Below are 27,912 nucleotides of genomic sequence, written 5' to 3' on the forward strand. Positions count from 1 at the left end.
AAAGGGACTGCGCCCTCCAGGGGCAGAAGTTAGGGAAGTGACCTGTGGAGTTTGTAGCGGAGTCGGACCACTAAGATCCGCCCCCCCACCCCCACCCCCACCCCCGCTGGAAGGAATTTCGAAATCACCCGGCCTGGTGCTGGTCGTACGCTATTTTCAGAAGCCCAGAGAGATTGTGCCACTTGTTCAACTCCACGCAGTGCTCCTCTTGCTCTCCGGCAATCTTCCAGAGTTGAGAAAAGGTAACAAACTTGTATACCGTGGTAGATACTTCTTTTTTTTAATGTGACTTTATTTGGAAATAGGGTCTTTAAAATTTTTAAAATTTATTTATTTTTGGCTGCGTAGGTCTTGGTTGCGGTGCGCGGGCTTCTCATTGCAGTGGCTTCAGTAGTTGTGGCTCGCGGGGTCTAGAGCGCAGGCTCAGTAGTTGTGGCGCACGGGCTTAGTTGCCCCGCGGCATGTGGGATCTTTCCGGACCAGGGCTCGAACTCATGTCCCCTGCACTGGCAGGCGGATTCTTAACCACTGCGCCACCAGGGAAGCATAATACTTTTTAAATGTACTCTCTTGAGTACATCACTGCCTGGCCAGCGTTAATGTTTTGGTTTAGGGGTGAGGAAACCTGCTCAGAGAAGGGGCCTACCTCTCTCAAGGTCACACATTAGGTGAGACGGGGCCCTGGTGATGAATCTGCGCTATAGAATCTGTGGGCGCATGCTCTTTCCACTACACTTGAGCAGACCCAGGGCCTTCATGGGGCTGGAGGTTGGAGGGAAGCTGTAACTGGGGTGTTGGTCTTCTGGCAGGAGCTTCCTGGGCAGCTGGTGGAAGTCTTTCCTGCCAGCCTCTTACCTTTCTCAGGTCCTGTGTGACCTTGGGCAAGTCACTAAACCTCTCTAAGCCAGTTTCCTCATCTGCTCCAGAGAAGGGGCTCAATAAATTTTTTTAAAAATTTGATTTGATTATTTATAGTTGGCAAAACATTTTCGTATGTTCTATTGAAATAATACGTTTACATGTTTTTGTCTCGCACTTTACAGAGCCTAGTGGGATGAGGCTTATTATTGTTGTTACTTTTAATCTTTTTTTCTTATTTTAAATGTATGTGCTTGTGGCAAAATTTTAGAAATTGAGTCTGATTCATCTCTGCAATATTCTCTTTTAAATTAAACATCATTCTTCTAACAATTAATTAAATATCATTCTCCTAACACTCCCATTCCATAAGGTAGGCTGGGCAAGGAGCAATGTGTCCAATGTACAGACAGAGAAACCAAAACCTAGAAATGGTAAACTACATTCTAAGGTCACCAGGTTGTCTCAGACAAACCTAGGACTAGATCCCAGGAGCCTGACTCCCAGACTAGAGCAGCTGCTTCCTCTGTCTGGAGGCCAGCCCAAGCAAGATCCTGCCCTTGTCCCCTCCCTCCCTCCCTCCATCTTATCTGGGGTCAGGGACTTCCTCTGGCCCCCAGGATGGGGACCTGCTATTTGCTCCACTGCTTGGCTTTGTGACTTCAGGCAAGTCTCTTGCACTGTCCTCAGCACAGTTGCTTGCTATTTTGTTTTACCTTCTCTTGAAAGATAAGAAATAGATAAGAAATATACTTCAACCAAACCCAGAGTCTCCAAACCCTTGACCTATCACTTCCATGCCCCAGCAGAGGAAGGAAAAGAAAGGAAACTAACATTTACTTGGATAACCTACTATGCACCAGATACTTTATATACGTGATCTCTAATTCCTAAAAATGCATCTCAAGAAGTGGCATCATTATCCTCAACTTACAGATGAAGAACCTAAGGTTTAGAGAGGTCAAGTGACATGCCTAAGGTCATACAACTACTAATTGGCAGTGTGAGACTTGAACCCAGGTCTCCTGACTCCAGAGCCCTAATTCCCTGCTCTTCTTAAAAGAGTTGGCACAGGGGCTTCCCTGGTGGCGCAGTGGTTGAGGGTCTGCCTGCCAATGCGGGGGACACGGGTTCGAGCCCTGGTCTGGGAAGATCCCACATGCCACGGAGCAACTGGGCCCATGAGCCACAACTACTGAGCCTGCGCGTCTGGAGCCTGTGCTCCTCAACAAGAGAGGCCGCGATAGTGAGAGGCCCGCGCACCGCGATGAAGAGTGGCCCCCGCTTGCCGCAACTAGAGAAAGCCCTCGCACAGAAACGAAGACCCAACACACCCAAAAATAAATGAATAAATAAATAAATAAAATTTAAAAAAAAAAGAGTTGGCACAGATCACAGAGTCATGCTTGGCATAACCCTGGATGAATGGACCCACAAGATCCATTCATCCATTCATTTATTCATTCATCAACCAACACAGATATACTAAGCACCTACTGTGTACCAGGGGCTGGGCTAGGCCCTGGGATATTATAGGCAAGGTCCCTGCCCTTCTCAAACTGACATTCAAGTGTAGTAAGACAATAGTCAAGTAAGTAAATAAATAAGACATTTTGAATAGTGCTAAAAAGAAAATAAAACAGGGACTTCCCTGGTGGTCCACTGGGTAAGACTGCGCCCTCCCAATGCAGGGGGCCTGGGTTTGATCCCTGGTCGGGGAGCTAGATCCTGCATGCATGCCACAACTAAGAGTTCGCACGCTGCAACTAAAGATCCCGCATGCCACAACTAAGACCTGGCACAGCCTAAATAAATAAATAAATAATAAATAAATAATTTTAAAAAACAGGGAAATGGAAGAGAGAGCAGCCACAGGTGTATGTGAGTGTGAAAAATATATAGCAAGAGAGGGGAAGAGAACTAGAGAGATCAATATACATCATTAGATGGTGTAATCATGGAAGTCCTCCCTAAGGAGGTGACATTTCCATTGTGTCTGCTGGATCCACTTCTGCCCTATCTCCCCATGCTTGTCCCTAGACAGGCAGGGCAGCAGAGAAGGTGCCAAGCTACATATTCCTAGAACTCTGAAGGCTTTAGCTGAGAGGCCCTTTGACAATCATTTTGTATACTCTCTTCCCACTTTGTAGATGGGGAAACTGGGGTCCAGAAAGCAGAAGGGATTTACCCCAAGGAGACTGGCTAGGGCTGGAACTACACAGGGGCAGCGCCTTGTGGTGTGGGCTGGTGCTGTGCCCACCCCATACACTTGAATTAAGTTCTCTAAGGAAGGAAACTTAGAGATCTCTTTTCCTCTCCCCTTCCTTCTGCCTGGGCTAGGAAGAGCAATTAGCAAATTTATGAACTGTGAATCACACTTCTGTTGACACTTCTATTTCCAAAGCTAATTGGTCCAATGTTTGACCAATAACAGGACCTGAACTTTAGTGTTGGGGGGGTGTGACTTGGGGATGTAGGAAGAGGAGAGAGAAGACAAGAGCAGGGGTAAACTCATAGGGTTTTTCATTTTCACCAAGACCAACTTTTAATTGTTCCAGTGAATGGAGGGGATCATGACAGCTGAAATACATCCTGAAGAGTCCTACTGGCTTTCAAATTTTATATATGAGCCTTTTCCCCCCTGTACAAATTTCCCATCTTAATTCTGACTCCAGCTGATTTTAAAAGGGAACTTACTCTGTATAATAATTGAGTCATAGTGACACACTTTCCCTGTCTGGGCCTCAGTTTCCTATTCTGTAAAATGGGAGAGAAATAGGAGTCAGGCTCTTCCATTCACACCTTCTATGATTTAAGGTGGTGGAAAGGGAGAAGGGGTCCCAGGAGAGTCTTGGTCCCTACATTGGCCCCTCAGCTCTGGGACCCGAGGCAGGAGCATCCTGGGATCAGCCCACATTACTGAGTGTATTGTTCCTAGACCCACACCAGGCACTTTCCACACAGTTTCTCATTCAATTTTCAGAACATAATCTTTTGACATAGGACTCATCTTTCACTTTGCACGAGAGAAAACTGAGGCTCAGAGAAACTAATTAATCTGAGCATGAGTTGGCCAGTGACACTTCATATCCAGGTCTGGCTGAATCCCAGGCGCATGCCCTACCCAGGGTCCTGCCCCTGAGGATGACTTGGTTTGTTCAATTACACACAGATAATCCTCCCCTGTGGAGAACACCCATTCCCTCCTCCCAGGGTTCTTGTCCTCCACCCTGCCTGCCTCAGCCCCTCATGGCCAAGGTGATTTCCTAGACCTCGTCATTACCAACAATTATGCCCCTACCCTGAGTAATTTCAATATCAAGTATCCCATCCTCCTGACACCACCTCCTGTCTCTTCTGCTCACTCCCTCTAGAACCCTGACTCCATCAGTTGCAGATCTACCAGGACTTCAATCCACTGATCTTCCCACCTTTTCCCCTACTGTTCCTCACCTCCCTCATGTCCTGACTTTCCTCCTTAACCAGCTTAGATTCTGTGGACCATAATTATAATTACTTCCTTGCATACGCCCTCAACCCCCTTGCTCCTTTCTTGTTAAATTGCACTCACCTGGCAAAACCACACCCTGGTTAATCCAACTCTGCACTTGCACCCACACAGTTGGCAGAAGCTGGAGAAAGACACACAGCCCTGCTGACTGGTCTCACTTTAATGTCACACCCACCCTCCTCCAGGGGACCCTTTGCACTGTCTCGAGATCCTACTATATGACCCAGTCCTGTCACTCTCCCATGGTCCTACAGACAATTTCTTACCTTCTCCTCTCTCCTCAATCCCTGACAGCTCTTCCCCCAACCCTCCCTCAGCTCTTGACCTCGCTTCCTACCTCACTGAGAAGATAGAAATGATCAAAAGAGAATTTCTGCAGACTCTCAATACCTCCTCTACCCAATCCCTGGTTCTGTCCCTCATTTTTACCCTCCCTCCTGCTACCTTGGATGAACCCCATTTGCTCCTCTCTGTGCTTCCCTTCCACTCATACACCAGATCTCCTGCCTCTCACCTGCTCAAGGACTTCACTTGGGCCATTTCCCCCTCTTTACTGGTTCATTCCAATCAGTGTTGAGACATAATTTTTTGCATCTCAGAAAAAACCACAACAAAACCAAGGAACCTCTCTTGACCTCACATCTGCATCCCCTCTACCCCATTTCTCTATATAGATCTTCCTTGACTTACGGTGGGGTTACATCCTGATAAACCCATGGTAAGCTGAAAATATCCTAAGTTGAAAATGCATGTAATACATGTAACCTACTGTTAACTAGGTTTAGCCTAGCCTACCTTAAACGTGCTCAGTACACTAACATTAGCCAGAAGTTGGGCAAAATCACCTAATACAAAGCCTATTTTATAATTAAATGTTGATTATCTCATCTAATTTATTGAATACTGTATTGAAAGTGAAAGACAGAATGGGTGTAAATGTATCGGTTGTTTCCCCTTGATGTGATGTGGTCATACGGTTCAATGGGAGCTGCAGCTCGCTGCCACTGCACAGCATCACGAGAGAGTATCAGACCCAATATCGCTAGCCCAGGAGAAGATTAAAATTCAAAATTCAAAGTACATTTTCTACTGAATGAGTATTGCTTGTGCACCATTGTAAAGTCGAAAAATTGTAAGTAGAACCATTGTAAGTTGAACCACCGTAAGTTGGGCACCGTCTGTATAGCAGAACTCTTTGAAAATGTTCATATTTGCTGCCTTCGCTTGTTCTCTTCTCGCTTGAACACACTTTATAAGGCTTTTGTCCCTACCACTAGACTAAGACTGCTTTTTGTCGAGGTCACCTGTGACCTTCACGTTGCTTAATCCAATCCTCAAGGGGTTTTGGCCCCACTGTGCAGCTTGCAGGATCTTAGTTCCTCCACCAGGGATTGGACCTGGGCCACAGCAGTGAAAGTGCCCAGTCTTAACCACTGAACCGCCAGGGAACTCCCCACCACATTTTTTTTGGAAATAGGTTTATTGAGATATAATTTACCTAATGAATTATATGGGTGAAGTATATGATGGCTAACATATACTTCACCCATATAAAGTGTACGATTCAGTGGTGCTTGGTATACTGACAGAGCTGTTCAACCAGCACCATAATCAATTTTAGAACATTTTCGTCACCCCCCCAAAGAAACCCTGTGCCCTTTAGCAGTCACTCCCCAATTTCCCCCAACCCCTTCAACTCACAGGCAACTACTAATCTACTTTCTGCCTCTGTATAGATTGCCCTATTCTGGGCATTTCATATAAATAGAATCACATAATACGTGGTCTCTTGTTACTAGTTTCTTTTACTTAGCATTATGTTTTCAAGGTTCACTTATGTTATAGCATGTATTAGTATTTCACTTTTTCTTTATTGACAAACAATATGCCATGGATATACGGATATACCACTTTTTATTTATCCACTCATCAACTGATGGACATTTGAGTTGTTTCTACTTTTGGCTATTATGAATACTGCTATTAATATTCATGTACAAGTTTTTTTTTAACTTTTTTTCTTTTTAAAGAGCAGTTTTAAATTCATAGCAAAATTGAGAGGAAGGTACAGAGATTTCCTGTATAGACTCTGCCCCCACATATGCATAGTCTCCTCCGTTATCAACAAAATCCTACCAGAGTGGTACCTTTGTTACAACTGAGAAACTTACATTCACACATCATCATCACTCAAAGTTTACATGAGGGTCCACTTTTGGTGTTGTACACATACAAGTTTTTGTGTGGACATGTGTTTTCGTTTCTCTTGGGTAAATATCTAGAAGTGGAATTACTGGTCATAGGTAATAAGGTAACTTTATGTTTACCCATTTGAGGAACTGCCAGACTGGTTTCCAGAGCAGCTGCACCATTTTACATTTCTCACCAGTGGTGTATAAGGGTTACAATTTCTCCAGATCCTTGTCAACACGAGTTATTATATGTCTTTTTGATTATAGCCATCTTAGAAGTAATATCTCATTGTGGTTTTGATTTGGATGTCTCTGATGGCTAATGATGTTGAATTTCTTTTCATGTGCTTATTGGCCATCTGTATCTTTGGAGGAATGTCTATTCAAATCCTTTACCCATTTTAAGTTGCTTTTTTTTTTTTTGGCTGTGCCGTGCAACATGTGGGATCTTAGTTCCCCTACCAGGGATGGAACCTGGGTCCCCTGCAGTGGAAGCGCGGAGTCCCAACCACTGGACCGCCAGGGAAGTCCCCTAAATTGCATTATTTTAAAAAGTTATTGTTGGGACTTCCCTGGTGGTGCAGTGGTTAAGACCCGGTGCTCCTAGTGCAGGGGGCCTGGATTCCATCCCTGGTTAGGGAACTAGATTCCACATGCATGCCGCAACTTGAGTTCGCGTGCCGAAACTAAGGAGCCACCTGCCACAACTAAGACACGGTGCAACCAAATAAGTAAATAAATACTTTAAAAAATTATCTTTAAAAAAATTGTTGGGGCTTCCCTGGTGGCGCAGTGGTTAAGAATCCACCTGCCAGTGCAGGGGACACGGGTTCAGCCCTGGTCCGGGAAGATCCCACATGCCGCGGAGCAACTAAGCCCGTGTGCCACAACTACTGAGCCTGCGCTCTAGAGCCCGTGAGCCACAACTACTGAGCCCGCGTGCCACAACTACTGAAGCCCATGCGCCTAGGGCCTGTGCTCTGCAACAAGAGAAGCCACCGCAATGAGAAGCCCATGCACTGCAATGAAGAGTAGCCCCACCTCGCTGCAACTAGAGAAAAGCCCTCGCACAGCAATGAAGACCCAACGCAGCCAAAAATAAATAAATAAATAAAATTAAAAAGAAAAATTGTTGCGTTCTGAGGGTTCTTTATATATTTTAGATACAAGTCCCTTATCAGATATATGATTTGCAAAATTTTCTTCCATTCTAATTGTCAATTCTTAATCCTCATATTTTCCTAGATCTATAAATTGCATGTGACACAGCTGATCATTCCCTCCTCTTTGAAATACTTTCTTCACTTCGCTTTTAAGATATCTTACTATCCTGATTTTTCTCCTATTTCACTGATTACTATTTTGTGGTTTCCTCCTCATCCCCTCAACTGCTAAACAGTGAAGTGCCCAGGCCTCACTCCCTGGTCCTCTTCTCTTTTCTGTCTATACTCACTCCCTTGGTGATCTCATCCAGTTTCAAGCTTTAAATGCCATCTCTGTGCTGGCAAATCCCAGATTTATATATTCCAGCCCAGAGCTCTCTCCTGAACTCCAGGCTCATTTATCTAATTTTACGCAACACTTCTACATGTATCTTTATGGTCTCCTCAAACTTTGCACATCAAAAGCTGAATTCTTTTTTTTTTTTTAATTAAAAAAATTTTTATTTATTATTTTTGGCTGTTTTGGGTCTTTGTTGCTGTGTGCAGGCTTTATCTAGTTGCGGCGAGCGGGGGCTACTCTTCGTGGCGGTGCGCTGGCTTCTCATTGCAGTGGCTTCGCTTGTTGCGGAGCATGGGCTCTAGAGCGCACGGGCTTCAGTAGATGCAGCACGTGGGCTCAGTAGTTGTGGCTTGTGGGCTCTAGAGCACAGGCTCAGTAGTTGTGGCGCACGGGCTTAGTTGCTCTGCGGCATGTGGGATCTTCCCGGACCAGGGCTCGAACCCGTGTCCCCTGCATTGGCAGGCAGATTCTTAACCACTGCGCCACCAGGGAAACCCCCAAAGCTGAATTCTTGAACTGAATTGCTCCTCCCACAGCAAATGGCAACTTCCAGTTCTTGGGCTGAACATATGTAGCCATTTTTTATTCCTTTTTCCTCTCACATCCCACATCCAATTTGTCCGCAAGTCTTGTTGGCTCTACCTTCAGAATACAGGCAAACTCTGACCCCATCTTGCCCCCCACCCAGCTTGCTGCCACCTCCGTGGGCATCACCCCCCTCCCCTGGATTATTGGAGCCTCCCTGCTGGCCCCCCTGCTATTGCACTTGTCTCCTACAGTGTGGTTTCAACCCAGCAGCCAGAGCGATCCTTTTAAAACACAAGTCAGATCATGGCATTTTAATGCCTCCATCTCACTTGGAGTAAAAGCCAAAGTCCTCCACTCACCACAAGGCTCCATGGGACACCCCACCCCCATCTCTTCCCACTCTCCCCTCGCTCATCTGCTGCGGGTACACTGGCCTTCTTGATGCTCCTCTCGCACCTCAGAGCCTTTGCAAATTGCTTTCATCTGCCTGATACACTCATCCCCTCTTAGCCACATGGCTTCTGCCCAGTTCCTCCAGGTCTTTTTCTCAGTGTGTCCTTTTCTCAGTGAGCCCTAACTACCCAATTAGAATGGCAGTCTCCCCTCCCCACCCTCTCCTCTGCTTTATTGTTTCCATAGCGCCCAGCACCATCTACACATCATGCTACACATCATACCTATTTATTGCCTGTTTGTCTGTTGGAACAGACGCTCCAGGAGGGCAGAGATTTTGTCTGTTTTTGTTTTCTGTGTAGCCCAGCTCCTGGAGTCTATAAATATTCATGGAACGAGTGAAAGGATGCTTGAGGGAAGGAGGAAGGAGCACTCTTCCAGAACCTGACCTTGCAGGGAGTGGTGCAGTATGGCTAGAGACAGATCTCTGAGGAGGGACTTGAACGGAGTCCTCCTCAAGGTCGTGGCAAGTTGGTTCCTGTTTCCAGCCAAGGAAGCCTGGTGAAGTAGGAGCCAAAAGCTTGCGTTCCCGTTCCAGCTTGGTCTCTTATTGGCTGTGTGCAACTGGGTGCAAATCACTCTCTTTCACTGAGCCTCGGTTTTCTCATCTGCTCATTGGGGTATTATGACCTAGTCTCAGGGCTGGCATGAAAGACCCAGTGCATGAAGGGTCCTGTCATGTAGTCAACACTCAGTGCATGCTTGCTCTCCCCAGAAGCAGTGCTAATTTGCTAATTTGGAGCAAGGTTCAGATAGGTGTGGGTTTCTGCGGGGGGCGGGGGAGGAAGGAGGAAGAGAGAGTGAGACCATAGCGGCAGATGAGGCTCTGGGAGAGAAAGAGGAGGCTGAGGGCTAGACCCTAAAGGACAGGGAGAGACACCAGAAGACAGAGCTGTGAGCAGGGCACTCTCAGATCTCACTTCCCTCACCTATGAGGCAGCTCATAAAGCCCCACCCCCACCAAACTCATTTGAGCCTGTCCAGCCCCTTGGGGAGGCAGGCAGACATGACTGATGATTGATTACACCCATTTCATGGGTGAGGAAACTGAGGCTCAGGAGGTGGCAATATGCATCTCTGTCTCATCTCCCTTGCTAGAGGTAAGCTCCTCAGGTTCAAGGGCTGCCCACTTCCATTTCTGTCTCCTCAGGGCTGATGCTGCCAACTGAAAACAGGAGTGGGTATTCATCAGTGGGTTTCCCGCCCCAGCAGACCCCACACCCTCTTTTATAATAAATTTCTTGCAGTATCTCTTTCCTGTAATGGAATGAGATTCACAGATAAAATATCCTATTCACACACTCAAAATTTTGAAAAACAAAAAAAATCAAGGTAATGCCCTAACTGAAATGTAAAGAAGAAATGAAAGGAAGATCATCTGTTTTTTTTTCATGATTTAATTTTTAATTGATATCTAATTATAAAACATTATTTAAGTTTCAGGTGTATGACATGGTTTGATATTTGTATACATTGTGAAATGATCACCACAATGTCTAGCTAACATCTATCACCACATGTAGTTGCAATTTTTTTTCTTGTGATGAGAACTTTTAAGATCTACTCTCTTGGGACTTACCTGGTGGCAGTCCAGTGGCTAAGACTCCGCACTCGCCACAGCTAAAGATCCCACAGGCGGCAACGAAGATTCCGCGGTGCAGCCAAATAAATAAATTTTAAAAATATTAAAGATTTACTCTCTTAGCAACTTCTGAATTATGATACAGTATTATTAACTTTAGTCACCATGCAGTACACCCATGACTTATTTATCTTAACTGGGAACTTGTAGATATTTATTTATTTATTTATTTGCTGTGTAAATACACAGGCAGACACTTGCAAAACAGGGCTTGTCAAATTGAAATGTGCATAGGAGTTACCTGGGGATCTTGTTAAAGTGGAGATTCTGAACAGCAGGTCTGGGGAAGGACCTGACAACCTGCATCTCTAACCAGCTCCCGGGTGTTGCCCAGCAGCTGCTTCACTGGCGCTGGCGGGAGAAGGATGCTTCCTGTTCCCTGGGCGCACGCACCACTCCGCCTTCTCAGCAGGACCTCCGCCCAGGGCCATCCCCTCCCCAGGCCCGAGCAAGGGGCAGCCCTGTTGGGACGGCCCAGAGCAAACACTGCCCAGGAAAGCGCCCGCCCTGCTACCAAGCCTCATTCCTGGCACCCACGTGGCTGGGTGCCCGCTGCCGAGGCAGCAGTTCCCACAGGAGGAGCCCGCCCTGGGGTATGGGCCACTGGGGAGGGAGGGAAGCCCTGGGAATCAACGTCTGAAGGAGTGAGGGCTTTGTGTCCCCACCGCACTGCAGCTTGGGCCACTAAATCCCAGTGCACTGTTTTCTTGCCCTGAGCGCCCTCCCATCCCCCTGTCTTCCACTTCTCCCTCATTCCCTTTGCCCTCAGTCTGTCCTAGGCCCCTGTAATGGGGAGCCCAGATAATCTAGCTGTTCCCTATCCCGAGAAACTTTCAGGCTGGAGGCCAGCAGACAGGCAAACAGACCACTTTCACCTTTAAGCAGGTGTTCTGTCAAAGGAGGTATGTGGGAGGGAACTCATTTCCAGCCTTTTGGGTGCCAATCAGAGAAGGCTTCCTGGAGGCAGCAGGAGCCCAGCAGGGCATGAAGGCTGTGGAGGGATACCTTAGACAGCCCTCTCTCCCAGAGTCCCCGCCTGGCCAGGGCCTGCTGATTTGGGGCACCAGCAGGGGCATTGCTGCTGTGAGGATTCCAGAAGACCCCATTTTACAGGCTAGGGTAGAGGAAAGAGAAGCTGGGTTTGAGGCCCAGCTGTGCTGCTGACATACTGTGTGCCTTCTGGGGTAAGCCCTTTTCCTGTCTGGGCCACCATAAAGGGATGGGATCTGAGGATCCCCAAGGCCAGTCTAGCTCTAAAGCCTGCGGTCCCTTGGTGACCAGTGAGGAGGATTTATCATCTCTGAGGTGGGGAGGCCAGGCAGCAGGCTTATGCAGGGCTGGAGCTGGCTCTGGGCAGGGGGAGTGGGTTCCGGGGAGACTCTGAGGTGGTCTCCCACCTGAGAGCTAGGCCAGACTGTTCTACTTTCTGGGCTCTGCTGGAAGGCAAAACATTAACCCATGACAGCAGAAATAACAAATGACAACAGAAATAACAAATGCCCCTCCCTCCCACGAGGACTGTGCTCCACAGCTTACAAAGCTGTTTTTTTTGCTACCATCTCATTTGATCCTCACAAACTTGGCGTTAGTGCCATTTGACAGATGAGAAAACTGAGGCCCAGAGAAGTCAAGTCACTAGCACAAGGTCTCAGAGCTAAGAAGACATCCCAGGACTTGAACCCAGTATCCCATACATGGTTTAGGGAAAGTTTCCTGAATCTCCTGGGTCTGAATTGTCCCTGAAGTACAACCCTTGAACATGGGGCCCTAAATTTCCATCAGGATCATTAACTTTGGATATTAGAGCTGGAAGGCTAAATCTCTCACTGTACAGGTGGGGAAACTGAGGCTGTAGAGAGGAAGGGTCTTGCCCATTTGCCAGATAAGGTACTGGCCTCCACCCCTCGGTTCTCAGGTGAAGTTCCTGGGGCTTTTTCAGCTCCCTCTCCTCCTAGTGATCTGGAGGCGTGTGTGTGGGCACAGTGGGGAGGGAGGGTTTAGTGCAAGAATCCTCCAAATCAAACAGGGAGCCTGACAGGAATGGGGAGGGGTTAGGTCATAGAAAATATGCTTTGCCTTTAGGCTTTATTTCCTAAGATGAAGATGTGTCACTAAAGCAAGGAGGAGATGGTGGTGGGTTTTAATTTGGTTTTGTTCTTCACTGTTTGCTTCGCAGGCAGGAGCTCAAGCCTTGACTGCAGAGGTGAACGACGCTGAGCCAGCCCCTGGCCAGGTCTGCTCCCCTCTCAAGGCCCTGGCTTTGACGTGATTTTAGTGGTGAGCCTGTGTCAGGCACCGATGGAAATGGGAGTGTGTTTTCTGTGGCCCAATCATAGCCCAACCCAGAATCAGGGTGGGGTTCTGTTTGGGCCTGGGTGGAGATCTTTGTCACTGGGCTCAGGTCCAGTTTATGACCAAGGTCAGGGCTCATCCTGGGAGCAAGGAGCAGGGAGCAGGGAGAAGCAGCCCTTGGTCCCTCCCAGGGGAGACCCAGCCCAGGAGGGTGAGTCAGGTAGTCCGGGTGGGAGTTCACAGGCCTTCCTTTAGGCTCCTGGACTGGAGCAGAGGCTCTGGTGAAGGTGATGCCCAGGCTCTCTGGTCCACCATCAGCTGTGTCTTAAGGGGAGGTGACCTCCCACCTCCACCCAACATCCTCTCACCAGACAGCCTGCCCACCAGGACTCTGGACTCTCTTTCTGCTGGTCCTGCTCCAGGCTCTGAAGTTTACAGAGGCAAGTGGTACGGATCATGGTCTCTAACTGTCCTCAGGGCTCTGTCCAGAGGTAAGCTGATGAATTGGCTAGCTGGGAAAAATAACCAAAAGCCCTGCACTGTGGCTGATTTCAAGCCACCCATGCGATGTCACTGCATGTAGAGTTGGGAAGAGATTCACAGAATGAGCTCTTGCAAGCAGGTAGGAGCCAGCTCCAGCACACCACTGGCTCTGTCCCAGGACAGTCCCACTGCTGTCCACAGGGCAGGTAGCGGCTCGGGTCCCACTAGCTCACAGGGTCAGGGTGCCCTCGAGGGTTTCCTGTCCTATCCTTGTGCCTGTTGGTGTGAAGGTGATGGTGATTATGATCGTGATTGACGTTGTGATTGTGATGGTTGAGGCTTCACTTGCTACCACTGACCTCTTCTCAGTCAAGGAAGTGCCTCCGTCCCCCGAGGGAAACTGCCAGGAGGTGTGTGCCCAGGAGTACGATGGCCGATTAGGTCCTCCCCAGGGCTGTATCATGGCTCTTTCCAGGACACTGGAAGCCTGATGTGGCCTTATGGACAGATGTCCTGCCATCTCCTACTCCCCCTGTGCATTGATGACCTAGCCTCATACCTCACTGAGGAAACAGGAGCCCAATGTGTGGGAAGCCCAGCCCTTACCTCTACTGACCCTATATCCCTCCCTGCACTCGGCCCATCTTCTCCTTCCCTACTCATTCCTAAGAACAAGGCCCTCCTCTTACCAAAGGATGGCGCTTAGTGGCTTCCCACTGATGGGAATAAAAATCCCACTTCTTTCCCCGGCTGATTTTATTTTACTTTATTTATTTATTTATCGTTTTGGCCCTGCCACGTGGCATGCAGGATCTTAGTTCCCCGACCAGGGATCGAACCCGTGCCCCCTGCAGTGGAAGTGCGGAGTCTCAACCACTGGACCACCAGGTAAGTCCCTCCCCGGCTGACTTTAACCTCACCTCCTCCCACCCTGGCTTCCTATGCTCCAGCTACTCGGGCCACCTTTCTGTTCCACAAGCACAGCAAGTTTGTTCAGGCCTCAGGGTCTCGGAGTCCACAGTCGCCCCAGATCTCTGCACGACAGCTTCAGCTCAGAGTCCTTCCCTGACCCCCCCCTCTTAAGGGGCTCCCCCAGTTCCTCTCCATCTCATCCTCCTTGTGTTTCCTGCCCTGCAGTGTTCTTGTCTACTTATGTGTTACTGATTCAACTGTCTTCCCCATTAGATTGTAAGCTCCACGGTGCAGGGACCTCATTCTCTGCTGTATCTGGTACCTGGTCTGTGCCCAATAAAAGGATATGGAATAAATGAATAGATGTCTGTGTTTCTTCCCTCTTTGTTCTCCCTGGGTCATTGCTAGCATCTTGTTTGAATGTCCAGGCCTGGTTTCTGCTCTGTGCTGGGCTATAAATGGAAGGGGCAGTGTCCCAACTGCACTTGGCCGGAGTGCAGGGCACTTGTGGTGGTGGCATCAGAAATTGGTAGGTGATTGCAAGGGGCTTTGGGTCTGACCAGTGTTGAAAGGTCCAGATGCCACTGACTTGGGTTTGGTTTTAATAAAGAAGGCAGCATCTCCTCCTAGCTTCATGCTATCATTACCACCAGGCTTCCTTACTGGGTGGACTTTTGTTGGTTTTTGGCTGCCCTACATCCCAACCCCCTTTCTCTTTAGGGGGAAGCCCCCACTACATGTGTCTCGATGGACATCCTACTACTGAAGTTGAGGGGACCACAGGCCCCTCCTCCCACTCCTTGACAGATAGGACATGGGCACATGACCTGGGCTCGGCCAATTGGATGCCTCAGCCCAGAGCTTTGAATCTTGAGTGAGTGATGCAAAGATAGGAGGGTTTAGAATTCACTGAGAAAGGTGGCCTTTGGTAGTAGTGGTCAATGTGGTGTCTGATGGTGACAGTTCTATCTGGGTGTCTTGCTGAGGGGCTTGGTCTGTCCAATGCTGTTACTTCCTTGGTTCCTGCCCTTTATCTCAGCCTGGATCACCGGGCTTTGTGTCCATTCTGGGAGCTCCCCAATATCTTTTGTTTCTTCATAGGTCAGCCAGAGTCAGGTTCTATTGCTTGCACCCAAGAACTCTTATTGCCACCTACCTCCACCACTAGACATTGTCATTATCACCATTCCCATCAATCCCAAGATCAAGCACCCATCAGTTTAGCCCCATAATCTTCACCAGACACCATCACCATCCATGTCTTGTGACCTCAAGTATCAATAGCTTTAACCATCCTCAGGCTCTCAAACTGTATTTGTCAGGGTTCAGTGCAGGAAACAGAAACCCTGCCTTAGTGTTTTTAGCAGGAAGGTATTTAATAGAGGACAATTGTTCCAGAGGCCAAATGAGCCACGCCTCTAAGAATGACTCCCAGAACCATACAGAACTGACCCACCAAGAGAGTCACTGAATTCAAGAACACGCCCCTGAAGCTTCAGTCCAGGTATCAGGAAGCTGCAGGTAAGAAGTTGCTACCACCACATTCACAACTGCCACTGCCTCTGGGCAAGCAGGAAGCTGGACCCGATACCAGAACACTGCTGCAGAAAAACCTCCTGTTACTGCAAACTTGCGGGCTGGCAGAAACAGCCAAAAGGGAGCAAAAAAACAAAAACCAAAAAACAAATCCCCAAAACCCCCACTACAACAACCAAATCATAAATAGTGCTTATTATGTGGCCAGCACTCTTCTATTATTATCCCTGTTTTATAAATGAGAAAACCGAAGCACGGAAAGGGCTGCACCTCACTTTAGCCTTCCAGATCTTGCTGGAGTGAATCTAATAAGTGGAGCCTGTTCCACATATAAACGCTGCAAGGGAGGGAAATGTAGTTGTTAGCTTTCCAACCTCCCCGTCTAGCAGGGTGGGATGGAGGCTGAGAGAGCCCAGCCACAGGATCTACCCTGTAAACCATCACTACCACTGTCACTTCTCCATCAACAATATGATCTGCTTTTTTTCCCCCCGAAATAAACTCTGCTTTATTCAGATAGCAAAAGGTTGAGAATCAAACATTATATTATATTTTATTTTTTTGGCTGTGTTGGATCTTCATTGCTGCGTGCGGGCTTGCTCTAGTTGCGGCGAGCAGGGGCTACTCTCGTTGTGGAGCCCGGGCTCTAGGCGCACGGGCTTCAGTAGTTGTGGCGCGCGGGCTCACTAGTTGAGGCTCACGGGCTCTAGAGCGCAGGCTCAGTAGTTGTGGTGCACGGGTTTAGTTGCTTCGCAGCATGTGGGATCTTCCCAGACCAGGGCGCGAACCCGTGTCCCCTGCATTGGCAGGCGGATTCTTAACCACTGCGCCACCAAAGAAGCCCTCAAACACTATATTTTAAACCTCATTTGCACATCTTTGAAACCAGAGGGGACATCCCTGGGCCAATCACCTGGGATGACCTTGGCTGACAGACACCTGGATGAGGGAACCATCCCCTTAACCACCATCAAGTCATTACCAGCCCCGTCACCTCCTCCACCAGCACTGAGCTCTGACAGCCGTCACTTGACAAACGTCACCATCAGTGTCACTACCACCATTGTCATGATTATCCCCATTACCTCCATCCCCAGTGGCAGGGCGGTGTTGAGCGGCAATTGAGGTCACTTCCTTGCCTTGGTGCTCCACAAAGTAATTGCTTAATTAGATGGTTGTGCTTTGAGCTATTTCCTCAAAGTAGGAAATCTTCCCAGGCTCCGATGAGGCTGGGGATGGTTTATATACTGGAGGGGTCTGCCCCTGTGAGTGTGGCTGTGAGGGTCCAAGGCAAGCCTCTGGGAGGCCATTCCATCCATCCCCCTGCCTTTGTGGTGGAGAAAAGCAACATAGTAGTTAGGAGTGCTGGTCAAGTTAGTCTAGGTCAGCTTAGACAAGTGACTTCACCTTTCTGGGTCTCAGTTTCTTTATCTGTAAAATAGGATAGTTCTTATAGAGGAACGTGGGGATTAGAGGTAATGTAAATAAGGAACCTGGCACAGTGCTTAGTGCTTAGGAGGGTCTCAAATGGAAGTCACTAATACCTTTTATTTCTTTTTTTTTTTAGTGTTTTTCTATGTATGGGAATATGCAAGAGCCTGGGCTCATTGAAAATATTCCTTTGATATGCATTTTTTTAAAAGAAATAAATTTATTTATTTATGGCTGCGTTGGGTCTTCCTTGCTGCGCGCGGGCTTTCTCTACTTGCGGCGAGCGGGGGCTACTCTTCATTGCCGTGCGCGGACTCCTCACTACCGTGGCTTCTCTTGTTGCGGAGCACGGGCTCTAGGTGCGCGGGCCTCAGTAGTTGTGGCTCACGGGCTCAGTAGTTGTGGCTCGTGGGCTCTAGAGCGCAGGCTCAGTAGTTGTGGCATACAGGCTTAGTTGCTCTGCGGCACGTGGGATCTTCCCGGACCAGGGCTCGAACCCGTGTCCCCTGCATTGGCAGGCGGATTCTTAACCACTGCGCCACCAGGGAAGCCCCCTTTTATTTCTTTTATCAAACACTTATATAGAGCTCACTTCGTGCCAGCACTGTTCGGAGCACTTGACAAATTTCAGTTCATTAACTGAAACTTCATAAGAGCCCGTAAGAGATAGGTACTACTATTTTTCCCTTTTTACAGATGAGGAAACTGAGGCACAGAGAGGTTAAGTAGCTTATCCAAGGTTACACAGCTAGTTAGTGATGGAGCTGGGATTTTAGCTCAGGGAGTCCAGCTCAAATCTGAGCTCTTGACCCCGATGCTCTCTGGCAGCAAGTGTTTCTTCCCTGGTCTAAAAAGCTCCCCTTCTGCCCCATCCAGGTTGGAGAAGACGCTGCTCTTTTTGTCCAGCAATTGGAAACGGGCCTCCAGAAGTCACTGTGTCCAGTTTCTCATCTTGGACAGAAATACCCGCATTCACCTTGTCCAGGGCCTCCCATCCCTCCCAGCCAGGAAGTCTTTCCCGTTGTCTGATTTGGATTTGGGCTGAGGCAGCAGTTTCCAGGGAGGAACCTCCTGGGCTGAGAGACCTCGTAGTGGGGACCTCAGGAGATGGGTGGAGGGAGGGGTCTTGACCCTGGGCTCTCAGCCAGTGGGATGGGGGTGGAGGGGGTCTGGGGTGGGTGGAGCTCTGGGGCAGGCCTCCCTGTTAGCTGCTCTGCAGGGGGCCTTGTTTCCCCACCCACTCCATGACTGCACCGGAGACCTCTCAGGCCCCAATGAGCTCCAGGCCCCTCACCAAGCCCCCTCCTCCTAAGCTCCCGCACGCCTCACCCAGGCCCTGCCATGTCCTCTGGGCCCCCTCTTCTTGGTCCCCATCCCTTTTGCCCTCTCGATGTCTGACATCGTTGTCTGCTCCCTGGATTCTGAGATCCCATTCTGCCCAGGCTTCCCTCCCCCTGCAACCCCCTTGGTTTCTTCTCCCTCTTACTCCATCGTGGGGGGCTCCTTGGGGAGCTGGCACCACACCCCAGGGCCTGGGCATCTCAGTCACCACAGCCTCAACATGTCCCAAACCCACCACATCTTCTCGCTCCAAATTTGGCCTCCATCTTAGCCGGGGGCCCAAACCGAAAAGAAAGCTCGGGGTCTCCCTAGACTTGCCCCCTTCTCCTCCCTCCACACGACATCCTGGCCATCCAACAGTTAGTAAGCACTCACTGCATACCAGGTGAGGAACTCCCAGAGTGGGGCCGACCAAAGCAGGTTCCTGGGCATGTATAAACACTCCTGAAGCTTCCACAAATACAGGGATGGGGAAGAGGTTTGTAACAAGTCTGGATTTTCCACAGTTAAGCTGGGGTGAGGAGGGCCCCTCTGGAGGGTCATGTGAAGGGGCTGCTCGTGGATGCTGACGTGCACCACTCAGAACCCCCTACAGGACTCAGGCACTCGTTCTCCCAGAAACCACCTAGTACAAGATTATGTCCCCTCCCTGGGGGCAGCCTGGATTCAGGGACTGGTCACTGGGAAAGCTCAGGGGCCTGGTCCCCTTGCCTCAGCTGGGGTTAACTCTGAAGGGCTGTCCCAGCGCCTTGAGGAAAACATTTCTGACACCCCACCACCTATTAGGCCTCTTGTTCCCTCATGCATAGACTTCCTGTATTTTTCATTCATAGCCTTCGCCCCACTTCATAACTGTCTTCATTCATTTGTTCAATACCAGGAGTGCTCCATGCACTGATAACACCAGTGAACAGGAGGCAAAATCCCTGCGATAGCACGTATATAGTACGTGCTTGGATAGCACGTATATAGTATAACGTGAGGTGGTGACCTGCGCGTTCTGAAAGAAAGTGAGGAGGACAAAGGATGGAAGGAAGATGCACTTTTTTTTTTAGAATTTTTTTTTTTTGATGTGGACAATTTTTAAAGTCTTTATTGAATTCGTTACAATATTGCTTCTGTTTTATGTTTTGGTTTTTTGGCCTCAAGGCATGTGGGATCTTAGCTCCCCAGCCAGGGATCGAACCCGCACTCCCTGCACTGGGAGACGAAGTCTCAACCACTGGACCACCAGGGAAGTCCTGGAAGATGCTCTTTTGAGATGTTAACATTTGAATGGAGGCCTGTGTGGAGTGAGAGAGGAAGTCACAGCGACATCGGGGCATGGAACATCCCAGGAGAGGGAACAGCAAGTGCAAGGGGCCCTGAGGCAGGAATGTGACCATGAACTTGAGAAACAAGGAGGCCAGCATGTCCAGAATGGAAGGAGCCAGGGCCAGCTGCATGTGCTGGATTCCTTGTTCCTTCATCCCACCTCACCGGTGCCCTTGGGCAAGAGCCTGCCCTGTCCTGAGATTCAGGGTCTCCATCAGGTGCAGCGGGGGTGAGTCATCCTTGGCCACTGCTGGGCAGGCCTGCTGAGGTTAAATTGGGGCCCCTTATCATTTTCTCCCCTGGCTCCCCTCTATCATTCTCTCCTAGCCCTTAACCCGATTTCTAACTATATTTTTATGTGTGATTACTCGCTGTCTGTAAGGTCTCTAGGTGCAGGGACGGTGCCTGCCTCATTCACCAGGAGATGCCCAGAGTCCAGCACTGTGCTGGTTTATACAGGAGGCACTCAGTAAATGTTGAATGAATGAATGACACCACTTTGTAAATTATAAAGCAGGAGTGATGGGAAAGGCTGTGATGGTTGTAAAATAACTGCTGTCTACACAGGCAGAGGAAGCTGCCCAGCAGGAATCTAGCCAGTGTGTGGCTCAGGGTGGGGGGGGGTGGGGGCGGGGAATCTGAGCAGCCTCATCCCCACCCCACCCCTAACCCCAGGACTTGGTAAGACTGAAAATAACACTGATAACAACAGTCATTTCGGCCATGCTACCTCATTTAATCTGCATAACAAAGTCACCGGGTGAGTACTACCATTATACCCATTGTAAAGATTTGGAAGCTGAGGCTCAGGGATTTTAAGGAATTTACCCAAGATAAATAAATGGTGGGGCTAGGATTCACGCCCAGGTCTGTCTGAGATCATGGTCCACCAGAGGGTTAGCAATGACATTCTCCTGCTCCTCTCCTCACTTTTACACTTTTAAATCTTCCCTGTCCCCATCTTGCCTTCTCCAGACTCCCTGCTCCAGGCACCTCTCAGAACCTGTTTATCTATCTGTAAAGTGGACTCATTAATCCCTGCCCATTTCATAGTGATGGCCCATGAGGATGAGGACATTCTGTACATTGTCAAGGGCTGGGTGGTGCCGAGGTAGTGGAAGACGCAGCAGGGACCTGCCCAAGGCCACCTCGAGGTGGCAGGTGAGCATCCCTGGGTTGTGGCTGGGCACTGTTGGTAAGTGAGTGTGAGTGTGTGAGAGTGTGGGTAAGTGTGAGTGTAGACCAGCCTCCAGGGGACTCTTGGAGGGCAAGAAAAGCCCCTTCTGCTTCTAACGTAAGGATTCCAGTTTATTAAATGAAAAAGTAAAAAGGGCTGCATGATACATGGTATATTTTAAATGTTTACATTTAACAAATGAATGCTTTTAACACACAAAATACAATGCAATATAATAGTGCTATTCACAAGATAATTACAGGATTTATAGAAAATATTAATTCATTGTGCACTGCAGGGGGTGTGGTCGGGTAATGAGACCCAAGTTTAGATTTGCCTAACGAGCAGTCTGTGCTTCTCTCCCATCGTGTACCTTTGTCACTGCATGTTATATCCTCATTTGGGCATCTCAACAGCCTATAAGGCCCTACTCCATCTGGCCCCCTCCTCCCCCCACTCAGCCCACTCTCTGGCTTCTTCACGGCTCTTTGAATCAAGGCAAGCACAGTCTTGCCCCAGGGCATTTGCCCTTGCTGTCCCCTCTGCCTGGGACCCTCCTTCCTCAGATACTCTCATGGATTACTTCCATCACATCTTCTGGTCTCTATGCAAATGTCCTTTCTCAGGAGGCCTTCCTGTACCATCCTATTTAAAATTGCAAACCATCCCTACGTTCCCTATTCCCCATCCCATCTTTATTTTTCTCCCTAAAATAACTTTTCAACATCTCATCACCACACACACACACACACACACACACACACACACACACACACTATATTGGTTTATTGTCTAGCTGCATCACCAGAGCTGCTAACAGCTGGACCATAGTAGGTACTTAATAAACAAGAATGAATTACTGGTTACATCAAAGGGTTCTATCTGATGCCCCATCTGTGAGGCCCACCCCAGTTCCTTGACCTGGTGCCCATGCGTTATAGGACGAATCTCTGCTATCTCATGGGGGTTGGACATTTGGACCCCAAGGGATGTCCTGGTGCTGCCATCTGAGAGGCACTGGTTTAAACCAGATGGGGACTGTGATCCCCTGCAGCTCGAGTCTCAGGCCATTCCCCAGTGGCCTCTGGGACCTACCTACTGCCCCCTGGTGGCTATACCTACCCCTGAAGTGCATCTGGTGTGGGTAACAAGTCAAGAGTACTAAAGGTTACTGTGTGCCAGGCTTCAAGACTCATGTCATCCTCATCTTATTCCCATTTTGTGGTTGAGGAATCTGAGGCACAGTCAAGGGAGGGTTTTGTTTTAATGGCAAATCCCTGATGAATTCCCTGCAGACCTCTCTTCCTCCCTTTATGTTCCTCCTAAAGGCTTAGAATTCACAGTGCACACCATGCAGGTGCTTGCTTGAGCTGTGGCCTCTATCTGGAGTGCCTTTCCCCTTCCCTCCTTTATAGGTCTCAGCTCTGCTGGTTGTCCTTCTCAGGGCTTCAGGGCAGGATGCAGTTAAGTGCCTCCTCTGGGTCTGAAATCTCCCGTGCATCCCTCTGGTAAAGCACTGAGGGAAGGTGGGCAGTGCAGGAGGAGGGGGGTGCGGCGGGGGAGCAGGAACCACTCCTGCCCTTTACTGATCTGCTTTCCTCACCAGGCCCTCAGCGCCTTGAGGGCAGGGACACATTTTCGGGTTTTTAAAAATCTTGTATTCATTCATTGATTTATGAGTTCATTCACAAATGTTTATTGAGCACTTATTCTGTGTTCTGAGATCGATTTTAGCTCAGAGACACAGCATCAGTGCTGTGAAGGGGATTAACAGGGACTGAGACGGAGGATTACAGGAGATCCCAGTGCCCAGTGTAGGGTCTGGCAGAGTCAGCAACAAAAACATTTGAATTAGAGCCGAAAGGCCCCAAAGCCAACCAGCTGTTAAGGGGCAGGACCGACTGCTTCACCGTCCCTCTTCTGTACAGAGAGAAGCTCTTCTGGTCCACTTCCTAGCTGTGTGGCCTTGGAAAACTCCTTCACTTCTCTGTGCCTCAGTTTCCTCATTTGTAAAATGGTATTAAGTATTACCTCTCTTTTAAAGCTGTTCCAAGAATAAATGTGGTAAAGGCCTGAAAAGGGCTGAGCACAGAGTCTGGAATACAGTTAGTGCTCAATACATGGCAGGGAGAAGATGAGGAAGAGGATGGAGGCCAGGAAATTTGGAGGAGTTCTGGCGGGCCTCCTTCTGCCCTTGGATCACCCGCTCAGCCTGGGTGGGCAGTTTCACAAATGGCCACGAGGTGGCGCCCAAATCCCAGTTATTTAGTTGTCGGTAATTTTTTTTTTTTTTTTTTTTTCCTTTAGCAGATGAAGCTCTTCAGGGGAGTTGGGGCCAGAGAAGCAGCTGGGCTCCTATGGCTTAGGATGGGTGGGGGCTGGGGTCTGGTCATGGCGGCCCTTCCAGCCTCTCTCTCGTTTTGGTTTTTCTCTTGGGGTTTCCCTGTTAGTGTTCAGGTATACAGTCCACCCCACCCCCAGTGTCCGCCCCGACTTTTCCCCTCCCCTCCCAGGTTTGGAGTCCAAGGCTTCTGCTAAGTAGGCCATGATCCTTGACTGCCAGCTGATGGGCACCCTGGCCCCTCAAGCCATTTCCCCTTCCTTTTCTCATTCATGAACGAGGCTAGGTTGTAGGGATTGGGGGACACTTAACATGTCCCATAGGCCTTGCAGGGTGGCGAGCCAGAGGAAATGACCCTGTTCCTATTCTTAATATTCTGGGGGTGGGGTGGGAGGTCGGAATAGAAAGCAAAAGAGGCAAAAGGAAAACATGCAGGAGTTACTTAAGAATTCCTTCCCATCTGTATTTGCAGCACACCAGAAATATTATCCTCATTGCACAGATGTGGAAACTGAGGCTGAGAAGTGTTAGGCCACGTGCATATACTGCCCTTCGCGTACACTGGGCTCTCTCACCAGCAGGGGTTGTGGTCCACACTAAGTATATTCATAAATTCATTCAACAGCATCTACCAAGCTCTGCAGATCCAGTGAGAATCAGATCTAGCCCCTGCTCTCGGGCACTAGCAATCTGGAGGGAGAGGCTGGCAGGGAAGCACACAGGGCAGTATGTCCTTGAAGTCAGTGCTGGGGGCAGTGGGGACCCAGAAGATGCAGTTGCTGGTGCCACCTGAACAGGTTGGGGGCACGATGGGAAGGAAGGTCTGAGAGATTTGTAGATTCCTTGAAGACCAAGAATCTACTCAAGTGTAATTTTCAAAAAGGTAAAATCATGACCTTCATACAAAAAAAAAAAAAATGAATGTGTGTCAAAGATTTTCTTTAACTCTGTAACTGACAAGGAACCAGCAAGGTGTTAAAAGTAGTTCAAATGAGAATGTTCTCTCCTGGACAAAATTCCTTTGCATGATTATAAATAGGAATCATTTGCTTGCTATGGGCAGGAATCATTTGCATTATTATCTGTTTTCTACAAATTACTTCTATCCCTACAGAGTTATAAAGTCAGTCAAAGACAACCAACAGCACACAGTCCTACGGATCAGATCATCATCAGAGGATGCTCAGCCTTCCTCTGAAAGGACACCTAGGACTCTCTTTTGCTTTTTCCAGGGGCTTTATATGTTTTCTTGACTAACACTTAGAAGGATCAGGAAAAATCAGGTAGCAACTGTTCCTGAGGGAGTAGGTCATCTGGAGAGAGCCTGGTCCCCATCCTTCCACCATCCCCTTCTGCATCCAGGTGACAGATTTCCAACTCTAGCAGGAGCTGTCCAGTCAGTGCCCACCAGCAGGTGGCACTGAGGGGAATTCTGGGGCTGGGAACTGGGGGCTGACTCCCAGTTTTCCACCACTGCTGGCCTTCGGGAGTCAGGTTTCATGACTTGAGGATATCACAGGGCTGTTTCCGTGTGAGCTCACCTAGAGCCGTGAAGTCAGTCATTCACTCATTCAGCCATTTTTTCATTCAACAAACATGTGGTCAGGCCCACAAATCATGTTCCTGAGATTCTCCAGAGAATCAGTTCTTTTCTTTGCTTGTCTTTGCTTGCCTGGCTTTGCTGCCAGGACTCAGAGCGATCTGAAATTCTGAAAACTCAGAATCACTCCACTGCACCCCAGCCCTGCCTACGCATGTGTCCACTTCCCTTGGAAAATTCACCTCATCAGAGGTTGAATAAAAGCTTTAATTCTATAATCTCCTTTTAAGATCTTATTATTCCCATTTTCCAGGTGAGAAAGCAGATTCCTCCTCTTCTGGGGCCGTCCTGGCTGTGTGGGAAGGCTGTGCCCCCAACCCTTGAGGACCAAAGATGGCTGAGATGCCACCCCAGACCTCACCATTTCCCTGGCCTTCCCACAAGTTCACACTCACAGAGGCCTGCAGCATAAAGGGCACCTCCTCAGCCCTTCCCAGGGGTCATAAGAGTTCTCCAAAATGTTGTGGGGATAACTACAAACTCAGTGCCCGCCCGACTCAGCAGACAAGGAGCTCTGGAGTGACCTCACCTCTCCTCAGCTGGGACCCCTGATCTGGGGAAGGGTCAGCTGGCTCAGGGATGGAGGTGGGCAGGTGGGGTCCTGAAGGCCATTGTGGTAGTAAGATCTGCGCTGGGGCGTGAGAGTGGTGCGGGGAATGTGGCATTGGGCCACCAGAGGGCGCACCTGTCCCACTGGGCACTGGGCAGCGGTTTCCAGGAGGGTCCTGCCCTGGCTCCTTGGCCCTGCCCTGTGTGCTGGGTCCAGGATCGTGGAAGAAAATCTTCCTCCCATCCTGGGAGGTGGGGAGTGAGTTAGGGTGAGGGTCCCTGCTCCCACCATGACAAACATCCACAGGACAGAGGTCACCACAGTGCTGTTGTCAAGCCCCTCCGGAATTTCCCGAAAGAGGAATCTTTGAGAGAAAAGAGTGGGACTACATGGGAGGTGGATCCTGAGGGAAAAGGCCCCTGGTCTCTAAGTACCTTGGGCCTGCAGGCAGCCAGATATGGTGGGAATGAGGTAGAGGTGGCGGGGTGCAAAGCATGTGGAGAAGTAGAGGACAGGAAAAGGAAGAGGAATCATGAAGCTCTCAGAGGCCTACATTTCCCTGAGGGAAGTGACGAGCCCAGACAGGCCAGGAAGATTCTCCACGCTATTAGCACAACCTTGAGTCTCCCTTCTTTCCCGAGAACCATGCAGCCTGACTCAGCATCCAGGACAGCTTGTACCAATGGCTTGGACTTCTTTGCTCTAAAAAATTGGGACATCCCTAAGTTGTTCCTTCAGGAAGGGTCCCTGGGCTTTTTGCAAAGGCAATGTTTCCTTTCCTCAGAAATGCTCTGGGAAACTGCTAGAACTTCTGGTTTGGCAAAGGCTGTGCAGCTGAGAAATGGGCCCCCTCAGTGGTCTTGACCAGACTTTCTGGTTTCTTCTTCTACCAGGAGAAACCAACCAGGGTGGCCTCCTTTGGACTGGTAGATTCTCTGCGATCCTTGGATTTACCTCAGGAGAAAAAAAGGTGCATCTCTCACTATCACCAAGGTGGGCACTAAGATGGGCACGTTGGTGCTATGTGATGGGGCAGGCCCTAGAGCTGGTAATATTGCTGAGGGCTGAGAGTCTCACTGGGAGATATTTATTCAGGAAAGAGGTTTGTTCTGTGCAGAAATAAAGTATCTGAAATATTAGGGAGCGCCAAGGCCACATTGCATCCCCTTTCCCTTTCTAGAATCTTCCTGGGACTCTGAGAGCCACTCACTTATTCAAGAAGCTTTCTTCTTGCTTATTCTTCCCCTCTGAATACCTACCGGCATCTGGCATCCACTTATGGGCTTCGAAGTCACTTCAAAATGTGGTTCACTACCCACTTAGGAAGCTTGTCAAAAATCCAGGCTCTAGGGATTGGGCCTATGAATCTGTATTAAACCCACTACTCAGGTGATCCTAATAAATAAGGTTGAGAAGCACCACCTTGGAGTACTTCAGATGTGGCCCACAAAATGGCAGAGCTCTATGGGAAGCCACTTCGTCACCCCCGTCCCCTCCACTACCCCCTGACCATCTCCTGGATCTAGTTCCAGCACTCTCCAGCGACTCTCACGTCCCTCTCCTAGCAGGAGCTTGGACCTCTGAGACACACATCTTTGTTCTGAACCTACTCCTGCTACCATCTTTTGTTTTTTTCCTACCTTCACTTTCCTTCTGTTCTGATTCTCTCCGATACTCATTTTTAATTTAATTTTATCATTTAAAAATCTTTGTGTTTATATAAACAACCTGAAACAAATTTTTTCGGAGCTAGGTGATGAATATCCAAATGAAGGAATGAATTTCAATTGTCCCTAATCCTAGGGGATTATTAGTCCCTATGCAAATAGGCCTAATGAGCACTGCACTAGGATTTCTAATTATCCTTAATGAGCTTCCAAAATGCATGGGGCATAATAGGGTAAGGTGGGTTGTTACCTAAATGGCCCAGTGAATCAAGCCTCTGGTATCTATACCCTCCCACATTGACTCTGGGCTTGACCATGTGACTTGCTTTGGCCAGTGGAGTACCAGTAACCATGATACAAACAGAAGCTTGAAAAATGCTGGTACTTTGGGTGTTTCATCTTGGAACTCTCATGGAATCACCATGTGAGGAAACCTAGCTAGGACTATCTTCCTTGAGGATGAAAGACCACATGGAGAGGGAGGCCCAGCCATCCCCACTGTCCTAGCTGAACTCAGCCCTCAGCCTTTCCTCCAACTGAATGAAGCTGCACAAGCAAGCCCTGGAAAAACCAGCAGAAGA

General features: G+C 48.9%; 1 long non-coding RNA gene across 1 annotated transcript; it reads left to right on the forward strand.

The window, feature by feature from the left end:
- Nucleotides 1–12: 12 nt before the first annotated feature.
- LOC118905184 lies at nucleotides 13–27,912 on the forward strand. The gene is made up of 3 exons (XR_005022176.1): nucleotides 13–242; nucleotides 26,558–26,657; nucleotides 27,667–27,912. It is a non-coding gene; the product is annotated as an uncharacterized LOC118905184 (long non-coding RNA).

This window comes from Balaenoptera musculus, chromosome 1, assembly GCF_009873245.2.
Source record: "Balaenoptera musculus isolate JJ_BM4_2016_0621 chromosome 1, mBalMus1.pri.v3, whole genome shotgun sequence".
Classification (NCBI taxonomy): Eukaryota; Metazoa; Chordata; class Mammalia; order Artiodactyla; family Balaenopteridae; genus Balaenoptera; species Balaenoptera musculus.